Source organism: Stegodyphus dumicola, chromosome X2, assembly GCF_044657685.1.
Source record: "Stegodyphus dumicola isolate Sdum_Otavi_A_Nest chromosome X2, ASM4465768v1".
NCBI classification, from domain to species: domain Eukaryota; kingdom Metazoa; phylum Arthropoda; class Arachnida; order Araneae; family Eresidae; genus Stegodyphus; species Stegodyphus dumicola.
The window spans coordinates 138,879,358-138,892,567 of NC_140781.1; the positions used below are offsets into that span (position 1 = coordinate 138,879,358).

At 30.1% G+C, this 13,210-nt stretch overlaps 1 pseudogene across 1 annotated transcript in view; it reads left to right on the top strand.

Annotated features, from left to right (window-relative positions):
- Positions 1–443: 443 nt before the first annotated feature.
- The window catches only part of LOC118204783 (cytokine-like nuclear factor N-PAC pseudogene), a 40,163-nt pseudogene continuing 27,396 nt past the window's right edge, over positions 444–13,210 (top strand). The window contains exon 1 of the transcript XR_015038831.1: positions 444–550. The product of XR_015038831.1 is annotated as a cytokine-like nuclear factor N-PAC pseudogene (transcript). The remainder of the gene's footprint in view (positions 551–13,210) is intronic.

A 13,210-nucleotide genomic window follows, 5' to 3' on the forward strand; every position in this document is an offset into this window, starting at 1 on the left:
TTACAATACTATGTGGATCACAAAAATGTACTTAAAATATTTTTAATATTCGGAATATTAAATAAAAGGACAAAATACATTATTGAGGATATCGAAATAAGTACACCAAATTTCCGACTCATTAACCAGTTATAAAGATACTGAGCTTTAAAATGTATTGAATTTTGGAGATTATTTTCACATTTTAAATGCACCTGAGCCTTAAAAAGTATTTATCATTCTTTACACGTGTATACATACATAATATTAACATTTCGTTAAAATCTATATATGTACACTCGAGTAGCTTAAAATTTTGAAAAGCAAATTAAGTCGTTTCAAGTTATCGAAAAATAATCGAGAAAGCGTTGTTTTCCGCGGACAGCAAAGAATGTTTCTTGCGCGCAAGTTTCGTAGCTTCTCGATTTGTACGCAAGTGTCATGTGCGCATGTGCCACTGAACAGTTTCAATGACCATTGTTTATACAGTGAGTTAGATGCGTATTCGTAAAGTAGTTGTTAATTGCTTATTTCTCCTGGCAATAAGTGTCGTGTGATCTTGGCTCTTAAGGTAAGTACAAGTATAGATGTCAGTTTATGATTTAATGTTACATCTTCAAAAATTACTTCTCAAGCTTTTTGATGAACCAAAAGTATTGTTTTGGTTCGTCATTTTTGTATTTACTTATTGCTTGGTATGTTTCTGATTCTGACTGCGTAGATAGTATTTGCCTGGCATTTTAAGCTGCAATGCACATAACTTTGTTTAAAGAGAAAACCACGTAACGCTACTATGTATTTTAATATAACATATATAGGAAAATAAGGAATGAAATAACGGTAGAATTCTGTTAGCGAGAGCGGATTCAGAAACATACGTAACGTTGAACCAAAAGTATTGTTTTGGTTCATCATTTTTGTATTTACTTATTGCTTGGTATGTTTCTGATTCTGACTGCGTAGATAGTATTTGCCTGGCATTTTAAGCTGCAATGCAAATAACTTTGTTTAAAGAGAAAACCACGTAACGCTACTGTGTATTTTAATATAACATATATAGGAAAATAAGGAATGAAATAACGGTAGAATTCTGTTAGCGAGAGCGGATTCAGAAACATACGTAACGTATATATGAATGTGTATATGTATGTATGTATGTGTGTGCGTACCCACACACATACACATGTACAAACATATACATATGCGTACATGAACACATATATAGTTTTGTCAGTTTTATTTTTAAATAAAAAGTTTGCTGAAATACTTAAAGATTAAAACATAATCATTTGCTACATATATGTAATAAATTGTAACTGCACATAATTACACTTTTTAAATTTTGGCTTTCTAAAAAGATGCTTGAAAATGTCTTCACATTCTTAGCGTTGTTATGCAGTAAACTTATACATTCATGTTGGAAAAACATTATGCTTTATTTTGATTACGAAATTTTTTATCCAGTGAAATATGTAGCTTTTAACAATTAGGCTGATAAGTGACATAAAATAAATTAAAGAATATCAAATATGAGGACGTCTATAACTCTTAAGCCATTGTATATTGCAACTGAAAAATTAGATTTTTCAAAATCAAAATTATTTATAAAGTTAAAAATAAAATTATTATTAGCGTTATTATCAGCAGTATTATTAATTAGTATTTATAAAGGTAAAAGAGTCTAGAATACAAATAATATTATTAAAACTTCTTCTTCAATGGCCAGACAGCCCAGGATGGGCCCCTGCCTTCCTCAGAATCGAATTCCTGTTTCCAAACAGTCGAGCCAGCTAAGATTAGGTCTCCCTCTTTTTCGGGTGCCGAATGGTCTGGCCGAGAAAATCTTTTTAGTTACTCGATTTTCATCCATTCCGCACAGGTGTCCTGCCCATTTAATTCTCTGAATTTTTATATATTTTACTATATCTATTTCTTTAAAGGATTTATAGAGTTCAAAGTTAGTTCTTCATCTCCAGATATTGTTACATTTTATGCCACCAAAAATACTTCTGAAAATTTTTCTTTCATATTATTAAAACTGCATATAATATTTTTGTTCAATGTACTAAAGATAGAGAAGAATTATTTTTAACTACATAAATTTTAAACTTCTGCCTTTTTTATGTTTATTAAGCATTTTTTGTTTTCTGAAATGTTCAAAATAGCCTTTGTTACTTTTGGAATAAAATTTCAACTTTGCCGAGATAAACATGTGAAAATATGCAAATAGACAAAAGTCAAAGAAGATTTTACAAGGAAACTGAACGTGAATAATACATTGATTAAAATATGTATATAAGTTTTAAAAAAGACGGAGGATTAGAAGAAAAGTTACTGCTAATTACCAGTGTTTGTGTATGCTGTCATTCTATATTTTATGCATCAGATAAAGATTAATTTAAAAGCTCAGAAATTTTAAATTTTATAAATGCATATCAGATTTAATGTTTGGTTTTAATACAGGTATTAGACTTTCTTTCAAAATCATTCACTCTCTGCTTATCACGGTAACCAGGGCAATACAATAAAACAACTGAATGGCAAATGAAATATGTTATTAAATTCTGAATTTAATTTAATATTTGTTGTAATAATTTATAGTTTGTTGATACGAATATGTACAATAAAAGTTTTTCAGGATAAAATCCATGCTTGTAATCAAGGGAAGCTGTTAATCAGAAATTTCAGATTTTTTTAATTAATTCTTTCTTCAATATGTAACCAAAAAAAAAAAAAAAAGATTTATTGTAAACGAAATTATAGTTGGTTGTTCATATTTTCCCCCTTCAAATCGAAAATGTGATAACGATATAAAAACTTGAAAAATACATAATTTGCTATGATGAATCCATAATTAAAGTTAATAATAATGCATAATTAAAAATAATTTGCTATGATGAATCCATAATTTAATTATAATTAAAAGCATAAATTGTTTTAGAATGCTAAGCTGTGTGTTTCTTTAACAAATATTTTATTGAAACACCTCGTGGAATAAAAAATTTTTAAGGGAAAAATTCTGCGGAAAGGAAGACGCCTTTTTAAATATCAAAGTAAAACTGTTTTGTTTAGCAACAAAATAATGTATGCTGAAGATGATTGTATTTGAAAGGAAAAGATTTAATTCCAGGCTCCTCTCTGAAATCTTGAAGCATAACTGGCACCAAAGGAAAGTACAGGTTTTAAAATTTATGCAAATAATTATGCAGTAATTGGAAAGATGTTCACTTTAGTCCATGATATGAAGCGTCAACTTCACAGCGCTGATTCAGAAAAACAATGCGTACTTTGGATGTCTGGGATGTCTGCTTAGTCATCCTAACGGTTAAATAATACAGGTATCACTACTACGCATGCGTAGGAATGTAGGGGTTTCGAAATCGGAGGCTAGGCGAGTGTTCGGTGGAAAACGTATGTCATTTCTAACAAAGTTTTCATTTTGATAAGTAATATCAAGGGTTCTTCAGTTTTTTTTTTAAATTCTTTCTCTACAAAGAGCAATCAATAAATACATTTCATTAGCAAAGTTATTAAAAAAATTATGCATTGTGTTATGTTTATGTAACCTTGCTTTTACTTTTAACTGAGTATACCCTCAGAATATCACGATAATTTAATGAAAATAAAAAATGATTTTCTACAGATTGCTGTTAAACTAATTGTTAATTTTCTTTTTTAAGTCTTAATTTATATTTTTGAATTATTTAACAAAAATGATTTAAAGTCAGCTGCTTTTAATAAGAATTTATTTTCAAGGCAGTAAGTACTTTTTTATGTGCAATAGACTAAGTCTATTGTACTTAAATTACTAGATTTATAAAACGGATTGCATTATTTGCCTAGACTAGGTACTCAAATTACTAGAGTTATATTACTAGATTCTGTTGTCTACTTGACTTATGAGCCATTAAGTACTTTTACTTCTTAGTTAATTTCTTTCAACTGTATTATATATCATTAGATAAGTTGTTACCTAGTGATTCACCAATATAATTAAATTCTTTAACAATAAAGTGTTGATTAATTGCAGAAACAAATGCTTAAAAATCAATTTAAACGATAAAAATTTACAGTAGACATATAGTTATGGGTTATCAGTTGAAATATACAATGTCATCCCACATTTGTCTGAGTATTGTAACGTAGAAAAGTATTATAAAAGCATTTATTTCTTTCATTAAAAATATTACAAAACACAAAATTAAACAAAACATGCCCTTTTTAGAGCTCAATATATTTTTAAGATTTAACCTGTTAAAATATTTCGTTCAAGGTTTCACCAAACGACGGTACTGAAAAAAATGCAACCAAAACTTTGTCTGAACATTTTTTGATAATAGATGGAATCATGAATTGGCAATACGTTGAAACAAGGGATGGTTGAACCATAAATTGTTAATACGTTAAAGGACTGTATTACAATATGGATTTAGAATACAAACCATTAATTATAACTATGTTTACCATTAAGTATAATTATTTTGAGCCATTGACTGTAAACTATAGGCAGTTATTTGAGAGCTCAGGCAAAAAATTTTACATAGCCATTTTCTGGTATTTTTTATTCAATTACTGCAATGGCTCCTTTTTCTGATATTTTTTTTAAATTCATTACTGCGATGGGTAAGCAATTTGCTTACGCTAATCACCATATCTATAGCAATAATTATAAGACAATTTGGCTAGCATAGCAATCAGGTATATTTGCATAAGATTATGATTCAGTTTTGAAAGAATGAAAGTATAAAATATGTATCATTAAAATACATACTTGCAATATATTAGCATGTGTATAAAAATATAGTTTACAAAATTGAATTACACAACAATAGAAATAAGCTAAAATATAACTGCTCATTCCAAGAGCTGAATTTTATTTAAAATATCATGTTTGATATACCCTCACTTGTAAATTAAATTGCATTGATTATTATTATTATTATTATTACCTTTGTTGTTTAATTCCACTAAATATACCCTCCATACATTAGAAAAGCAGAATTAACATACTCATGAAACGTTCTTAAATCATTTTCTTACAAGTTTCTTGGCTTTGTTTTTACATCCTCATGTGAAAAATCTGTAAACTAACAACTTTCTTTAATATTATCACATTATATATAACAGAATTCTAATGATTTATTACTGTTTTTCTTGATAATAATCTTTAAACCGATGCATCTAAATCACAGCTTTTGTCTCATATTGATTTATTTTTCTACAGACATACATAGCTTCGAGATTAGATTCAAGCTGTGCAGTATTTAAACTCATAATAGTAATTGCTTTCTCATAATAATATTAAAATTATACATTTTTTCTAATGCGTAATTAATAGATATTGAGCTGATTACTATGATATGTAAAAAAACACATTATTCCATGCATAGTTTTTATTTTCATTTACATTCCATGACACTTACCTTTAAAATTTGGTTTAATTCCATGACACTTATCTTTTTTTTTTTTTTTTTTTTTTTTTTTTTACATCCCCATGTGAAAATCCGTAAACTAGCAGCTTTCTTGTCTAATATTATCGCATTATTTAACAGAATTCTAATGATTTATTACATCCCCATGTGAAAATCCGTAAACTAGCAGCTTTCTTGTATAATATTATCGCATTATTTAACAGAATTCTAATGATTTATTACAGTTTGTCTTGACAGTGTTCTATAAGAATGCCAGTGATGGTGTTTGTGAATACGAGAAATCAGAAACACATAATTCATCTAAGGCGCTTAAAAAAACATTTTTGACGTGAGTATTTAAATATTGTTGCATAAAACTAAATTCATGGTTTAATTTTTCTCTAGATGAAAATTTTAAAACAGTGTCAATCATCACCGAAAGAGAGAAATTTCAGATTATAGTCAGCCTACTGTTATTAAGTATACTTAATATCCAAGTTTTTCATTCTCTGCCAAAATGTGCTTATGATTTTAAAGAATATGTTGATTATGAAAAATTTCCTTGAGGATCACAGCAAAATTAAAAGTAATCAATTAACTTTGAAAAGGCATTTGGAATATTTTGTTGAATTAGCAATTTTTTTTAAAAAAACTTCCTGGTAAGCATTTCCTCTTCTTATTCGAGGCATAACACGATATTATGAGCAAACTCCAACCTTACAAAGCACTTTCCAAATGAGAAATCCACTACGCAATTTTTCTTTTATGCAGTGCTACAGATGTCGTTCCTCCCTCCTGTGTCGTCTAAATGCTCTGAAATACTAATTATTTGCATATGCCAACCTCTTCTTCCTTTCATGCGACTTTGACGTTCGTCAGATCATTCCTTCCTGGTGTTACAATTTTAATGTCCAGTAGTGTACAATCCCAATAGCACCTCTGAACCACTACAGAAAGAAATGTATCATAATTGCTATTACTCTAAATACGTGAAGTTAATTGACTTCTTAAATTTACATGCAGAGTTTGTACTTTATGAGAAAAGCAAAACATAAAGCTTTTCCCATAAAATGCAAAACATTATTTGTTGAAATCAGAAATCATATTTTAAAGTCATTTAAGTTCCACCTCAAACTATGAAGAAACACGATTCTGCAGGATTATCAGAAGGGTTGAGATCATTCATTGTCATTTCAGCTATGAAAAATACTAAGATCTTGAGAAATTCAATGAATTAACAATTTATCTTTGAAAACGATTTGGATAATTTATCAATATGTGAAGTTAAACAGAAATGTATTCCCAGTCTGACAGAGATAATGCACAAAATTTCTTAAATTCCAACTCTTGTGGCAGATTGATGTTAAGGTAAATCAGTATCTAGAACAAATTGTTGGCATTTTTGTAGCAGCTTGGTGCAGCAAACATAACAGTGTGCATAATAAATATAATAAATACGACTGTTCAAGTTCAATATATGTTATTATATGAAATAAAGAAAAACAAAATAAAGACCAAGTTTGGTCTAATAACCCTATATTCAAACAGCATATTTGCTAACATGGCTATTCTTTGCATTTTGTCAAAAAATTCTTCGCATGGAAAAAAAAAACTTGGATTATATTTCAGAATGCTTTAATCAAAGATTAAAATTTAATAAAGAAACGTTTTAACAAAGCAATTTAAAAAAAAATTGCTAATTCAACAAAATATTCCAAATGCCTTTTTAAAGTTAATTGATTACTTTTAATTTTGCTGTGATCCTCAAGGAAATTTTTCATAATCAACATATTCTTTAAAATCATAAGCACATTTTTGCAGAGAATGAAAAACTTGGATATTAAGCATACTTAATAACCGTAAGCTGGTTACAATCTGAAATTTCTCTTGCTCTCAGTGATGATTGACATTGTTCCAAGATTTGCGTCTAGAGAAAAATTAAACCATGAATTTAGTTTTATGCAACAGTATTAAAATTCTCTCGTCAAAATTGGTTTTTTTTTTTTTTTTTTTTTTTTTTTTTTAAGCGTCAGAGATTATTTATGCGTTTCTGATTTCTCGTGTTCGCAAACACCATCACTGGCATTCTTATAGAACACTTTTTTTAAATGTTAAATTGACAAAAATAAAGTTTCGTTATTACTTTACAAGACACATTGTATTAACGATTATTTGGAATAAAATTTTCTGAAACTTGTAAATTTTCCTACTTTTTCCGCAATTAACTCATATCAATGACTATATACATAAAATATACATACACACATAATTTTCTGATTTTTCAAAAATTATATAATAAATGTATTAATGCATTACTTATTCAAGAAATTTATAGACATGCTGAACGCCACCCATGAAAAGGATCTCTGAGTGTATCCTAGGGGCATTATATTCATGCAGAAAAAACATCACAAAAGTGTTTCCTACAGAATGAGTATAATGTATTTTACAGAAATGCACATTTTGTAATCTATGCAGAAAGACACATTATGTTATGAACGATGATTTTATTAGGAATGTTCATGAATCTCTCTAGAGTTCTTTTCAGTCACGTTAAGTACAATAGTAATAACCAAATGGTGAAAAAAGGGTTTGGCACTAACGCGATTCACCCCAAACAAAATCATTAAAAGGTTTCTGCGAATGCGTTCTAACACCATTTTGTATCTTACATTTCATTAATACAAAAATTTTGATGCGCATACATAAATCAAAATGGAAATAAATAAAAAATACACATGCATTGTAATTATGGAATACACTACTGACTATCAGATAACACATGCAAACAGCCGCCATTAAACTTTCAAAGCATTGGATCATGAGAAGACTAGGCATGCTCTGAATGCTTTGCTTTGATTGGCTGCAATTTATTACCTTAAAATGGTGCGATTACACCAAATCTTAGTGCACTGTGAAATGCAAGTGAACCATGTTTTGGTGCTACCTCTAACTTTGAGCCATTAAATGGTGTAACATTGAACTAAAATTTTTTACAGTGTTAGATTTAATTGTAGTTTTCACAAGGATAGATTTGACATACGTTTTAACGTATATTTTTGGCATGAACCTTAAACAGATTGACTTGTCAAATCCTAATAATCACAACAGAAAGAGCTCTTAAGAAGACGTTTTCCTCATTCTCTTTAGAATAATTTTTAAAGAATAAAGCTAAAATTGCATATTTAGAAGCACAGGTTGAAAAGCTGACTTGACTCAAGTGTCTAGCAAACGTGTTTTTGGAAAGAAGCAATCTTCACAGTCTTCATAAACCAGTCAGTTTTCCAATGTGCCTAAGTTGTTCATTCCTGTCATTTATAAATATTTGTCGTAGTGGGAGTAGTGAACACCTTGAGCTTGTACGAAATGTATTAAAGAATTAACGAATTGATTTCAATTTCAGTGCAATAGAATTTGATATATTTTGCGTAGTTTATTGTTATAAGTTTTCAAAATGTTCCACGTAATGCTATTTGTTAATCATATGACACGTATGTAGTTGAAGTGTTTAAAAAGCGCAGAATTATAAATGCAATAAAAAATACGTGCTTTCCTTGAATTTAAATTTCAAGATCATAAATAATATAGGATTAAAGACATAATACAAAAATATAGTTATTGTTTAAATCTTTTTAAAATGTTATTTGTATTTTGCTCAAATTATGAACATACATATTAATTTTATACAATGAAGAATGTGTAGAAAAAGCAAAATTAAATAATTGCTGAATGCGAAAGAATCGTTTCAGTTCTATTACTTTTAAATTTTTCTTAGAACATATTTAGAACAATAAATCATTCATATGTCTCAGATTAAAGTAATTACGTTATCTAATAGAAAATAATTTTAGTGAACTTTCGTGTGGTGACCATATCTTTAAGAAGACCACTTCTGAAAGTGATCAGTATATTTGAAAACTTACTGAATTCGATAATTTATTCAGAAATAAGACCCCTCGAATAGAATACCTTCCTTACATATAATAAAATTTAAGAGATAAAAATGTAGGTGATAAAGGTTCTGATTAGAATTCATTTATTTCTAATTAGAATGAAAAGCAAACTTTTTACTAAATAAAACATTTTCTTATGGTGAAGAAAGAAAAATTAGGAAAATTTAATGATTCTGTTCTTACCAGTATATTTTCAAGCATACCAGCAACCAGTATAGTGGGATGCATGCCTAAATTGAAATCGTTGAACCAGACGTGCTACTTTAATTAATGGTAGTTATGCAGTTTAAAAATAATGTAATTACTCGTGTGGTTTCGTATTTAAACGGTGCAATTATTCTATACAGGAAGATAATTTATTGCCTTCCTCTTTTACTGCAATTTCATTATTAAAATACCGAATATATAAGGCCCTAATAAATTTTAGAACAAAAGTATAGCAAAAAAAGAGGATCTTATTTTCGAGCATAAAAGGTACGTAAGCATCGGTAGTTTCTGTGATAACGTCCACAGTCGTGTAGAATCATGGGTGTGGAGTTTAGAGAGGATTTGTTTACTGTACTTCTAACAAAAACCATTTAATTTTTAAATTGCATATTTGCTATTAATTAGCTCTTTGTTTCTTTCAAAACGCATGAATTGTAGTTCCACTGTTTTGGAAGTAAATACAACGAAAAATGGCCATCATGTGTTAGTAAAATGATAAAGTTTCATATTCAAAACGAGGCAAAAAGGCAGCCTTAGTTTGGTGTAGATTTTGAAAGTAAGGTTGCTTTTTTCGCCTAATTTAAAATTTTACTTTGGCGTGTTTCTCTTTCAGTTTAACCTTCCAGCACGCACGTCATGCACAAAGTTTATGACAAATTTGGTTTTTAATGAACATTTTTCGCATATCGCAGCTGAGACATCTAAAAGGCATTTCTATTCCTCCTTTCAACCCTTCTCCACATCATGGAATGTGCCAACAAGAAGTCATATGCCCCTCATTTTTTTAAACTGGGCTTTTGTGCTAAGTGGCAGCATCTTCGTAAAAGTTACGACACGCGGGTGGTCGTGGGTGAAAATTTTAAAAAAATGTTTCTTTTCTCAAATATTTGTAATTTTGTGTTATTAATTGACATGTATTATTTTAATTTTGTATAAATTATACTCTATATTTTTATATCGGTTTTCATGGCAAAAAATCATGTGCAACCAGCTGATTTTGCTCGCATTCTTCAAGAATTATCTGATGAAGAAAAAGAAGACGAGGAATCCTTTGGATGTGAAAACAATAGCGTTTTAAGTGAGGAAAATATAGAGATAAATAATATCAGCAGTGAATCTGAACGATAAATTTCGGATGATGATGATAATAATGATATAAAAAGGAATGATTATGATATGTTGTATGTTTGTAAGAATAAATTTTCTAAGTGGTGAAAACATAAGTACGCAAATTGCTGAATAAGTCGAATAAGATGAATATTGTGAAAGCGCTATCTGGCCCAAAACACCATGCGAAGGATATAGGGGATGAAATAGGATCATTTTTGAAAATAATTGATATAAATATGCTTGATGAAATTTTGGAATGTACAAATAAATATGTATGTTTGCTAAAAGGCAAATACGCAAGAGACAGAGACTGCACAGTTACCTCAACAGTGGAAATGATGGCACACTTTGGATTGTTATTTACGATAGGAACAAAAGAAGAACAGAATGTAAATGTAAAAGAATTGTTTTCAAGTGATGGTACTAAAACTGAAATAACAAGGGATGTGATGAGCTACACGATATTATTATTTCTGACAAGTTGTCTTATTCGACGATAAATCAACAATACAAGACAGATAAATATAAAAACTAGCTTGAAGTTAATAAGAATATGGTTAATAAAGAATAAATTTAAAATTTTCAATAATGAAATACATAACTGTCTTTCCACCTGACTAGTACAGGGTGCGGCAGCGTTTATAGTAGGATATTAAAAACACACCATAAGGTAGTAACTGTAATTTATTTATTATCTCCTTATGTCAATTAATAGTTAAAGGTATGCCATTTACTAATGTGTAAGTCATTGTCCATTGCGTGGACTACTTTTTGAATATGATGCCTGTCAAATGATGCTCCCTCTGCACAACACATTCATCTAGGCGGCGTTGGAAGCTTGCCATAACTCGACGTAACGTATTCCCTGGGACATTGACGATGGCAGTTCTAATGCGATCCTTCAACTCAGGAATGGATGGCACAACGTGTTCAGAAAACTTCTTGCTTCAGGTAGCCCCAAAGGAAAAAGTTTGCACATGAAAGATCAGGTGAGCGAGGTGGCCAAGAAATGTCACCAAAACGGGAAATTACTCTACCTGAAATGTCTGTCGAAATGGTCCGTCCATCTGGAACTTTCCCATGACGTCCCAAGTTGAAATGTTGCCGAAATAGACGCTGGGTAGCAACAACAGGGTAGTTATTCTTGAAATAACTTTCAACAGCAATGCTGTGCACTCCATCGATCCATATCACTCTCCCACTCGAAATGGCAGCTCATTAGTACATGAATGCGGCACGAGCTGGCGTGCATTCATGCAGTAAGTCATTGTACTACGCAAGTCAAACTACGCTATGAACGCTGTCGCACCCTGTATAATTATTTAAAAATAATTTACTTTCATTTGAATGTGACATCATTTATATTTTGCAATAATAAGGTTTTTTCTTAACAAATTTATTATCAATATTTACCCATTTATGTCGATTTTCGTGCCAAAACGGTAAAATAACAGATACCGTAAAAAATATGACGCGCATCCTCATGTAAAATTGCCAAGCGCGCGTGCTGGAAGGTTAAGTATCCAGAAATATGCATATTGTATATGCATGAAATTCATTATTTTACTCAGAATGTCTCGAAAGAAAGCAGTTAAATGTTAGCATTTAGGGGCTAAACCAGGTAAAAGCGGTAACACCCACCTCACCTCTCTTAAATTGTTTTAATTGACGAATGCCAGTGTCTTATCATCTGAAGAAGTGGCTTTCCAAGGAACCAGTGACCTGAAAAGAATCATCGTGAATTGGAGCAGAGAATGAACCGACACAAATTTAGCTGTCTGTTTTCTTTTCTAAGTCGCTTTTCTTAGTGCCACTACAGATATAGCGTTATCTACTATGTCTTTTAAATGTGATTTGCAGCTGTTGACGGAATACGCATTTAAGGTTTTAATTGCACTTGCGTTATTAACCAAAGCGAATTAATAATCAAAACTCATCGCTCGGACTGGAAATAGATTGAAAACATATCTCAAGACATTTATAATACTAAACATGTCAGAAATACGCACGGTGACCTATATTGATTGAAAATACTTTTCTTCCACACTGGAAATCACTGTAATTATAGACTTATAGTCATATATATAGATTAGACTGATAGTATGTAATTTTCATTTTTTATGCTCTCTTAAAATATCAGACTTCACTTTGGCTATCGTGATTTGGAATGGTTTCTGTTAAGACGTGTAATTATATTGGTTGTGTAATGAAGTGAACGACTTCGTAATTATTTCAGAAATGTTCAGAATATCAAATTTTTCTCAACGTCTTTTCAGTGCCCCATTGGGCTAGCAATTTACTCTAGATCTTTTCAGCACCTACCGGTGGACGCTAGTGCCCTTATTGGGAAACTGTGGCCTAGAAAAGAGAACAGCCCAGATAATAAATGTTTAAGCAAGTAATAATAAGAAACTTAACGTTACTCATGATAAGCTGACTCCTGTTACTATTAATTATTAGTTGCTTTAGCATCCCAGAATGTGACTAAGTCGAGAAGAGTTCATTCTTAAACTTCTCCTAATAAAGTTGTACGGGAAAAAGTTAAAAGAA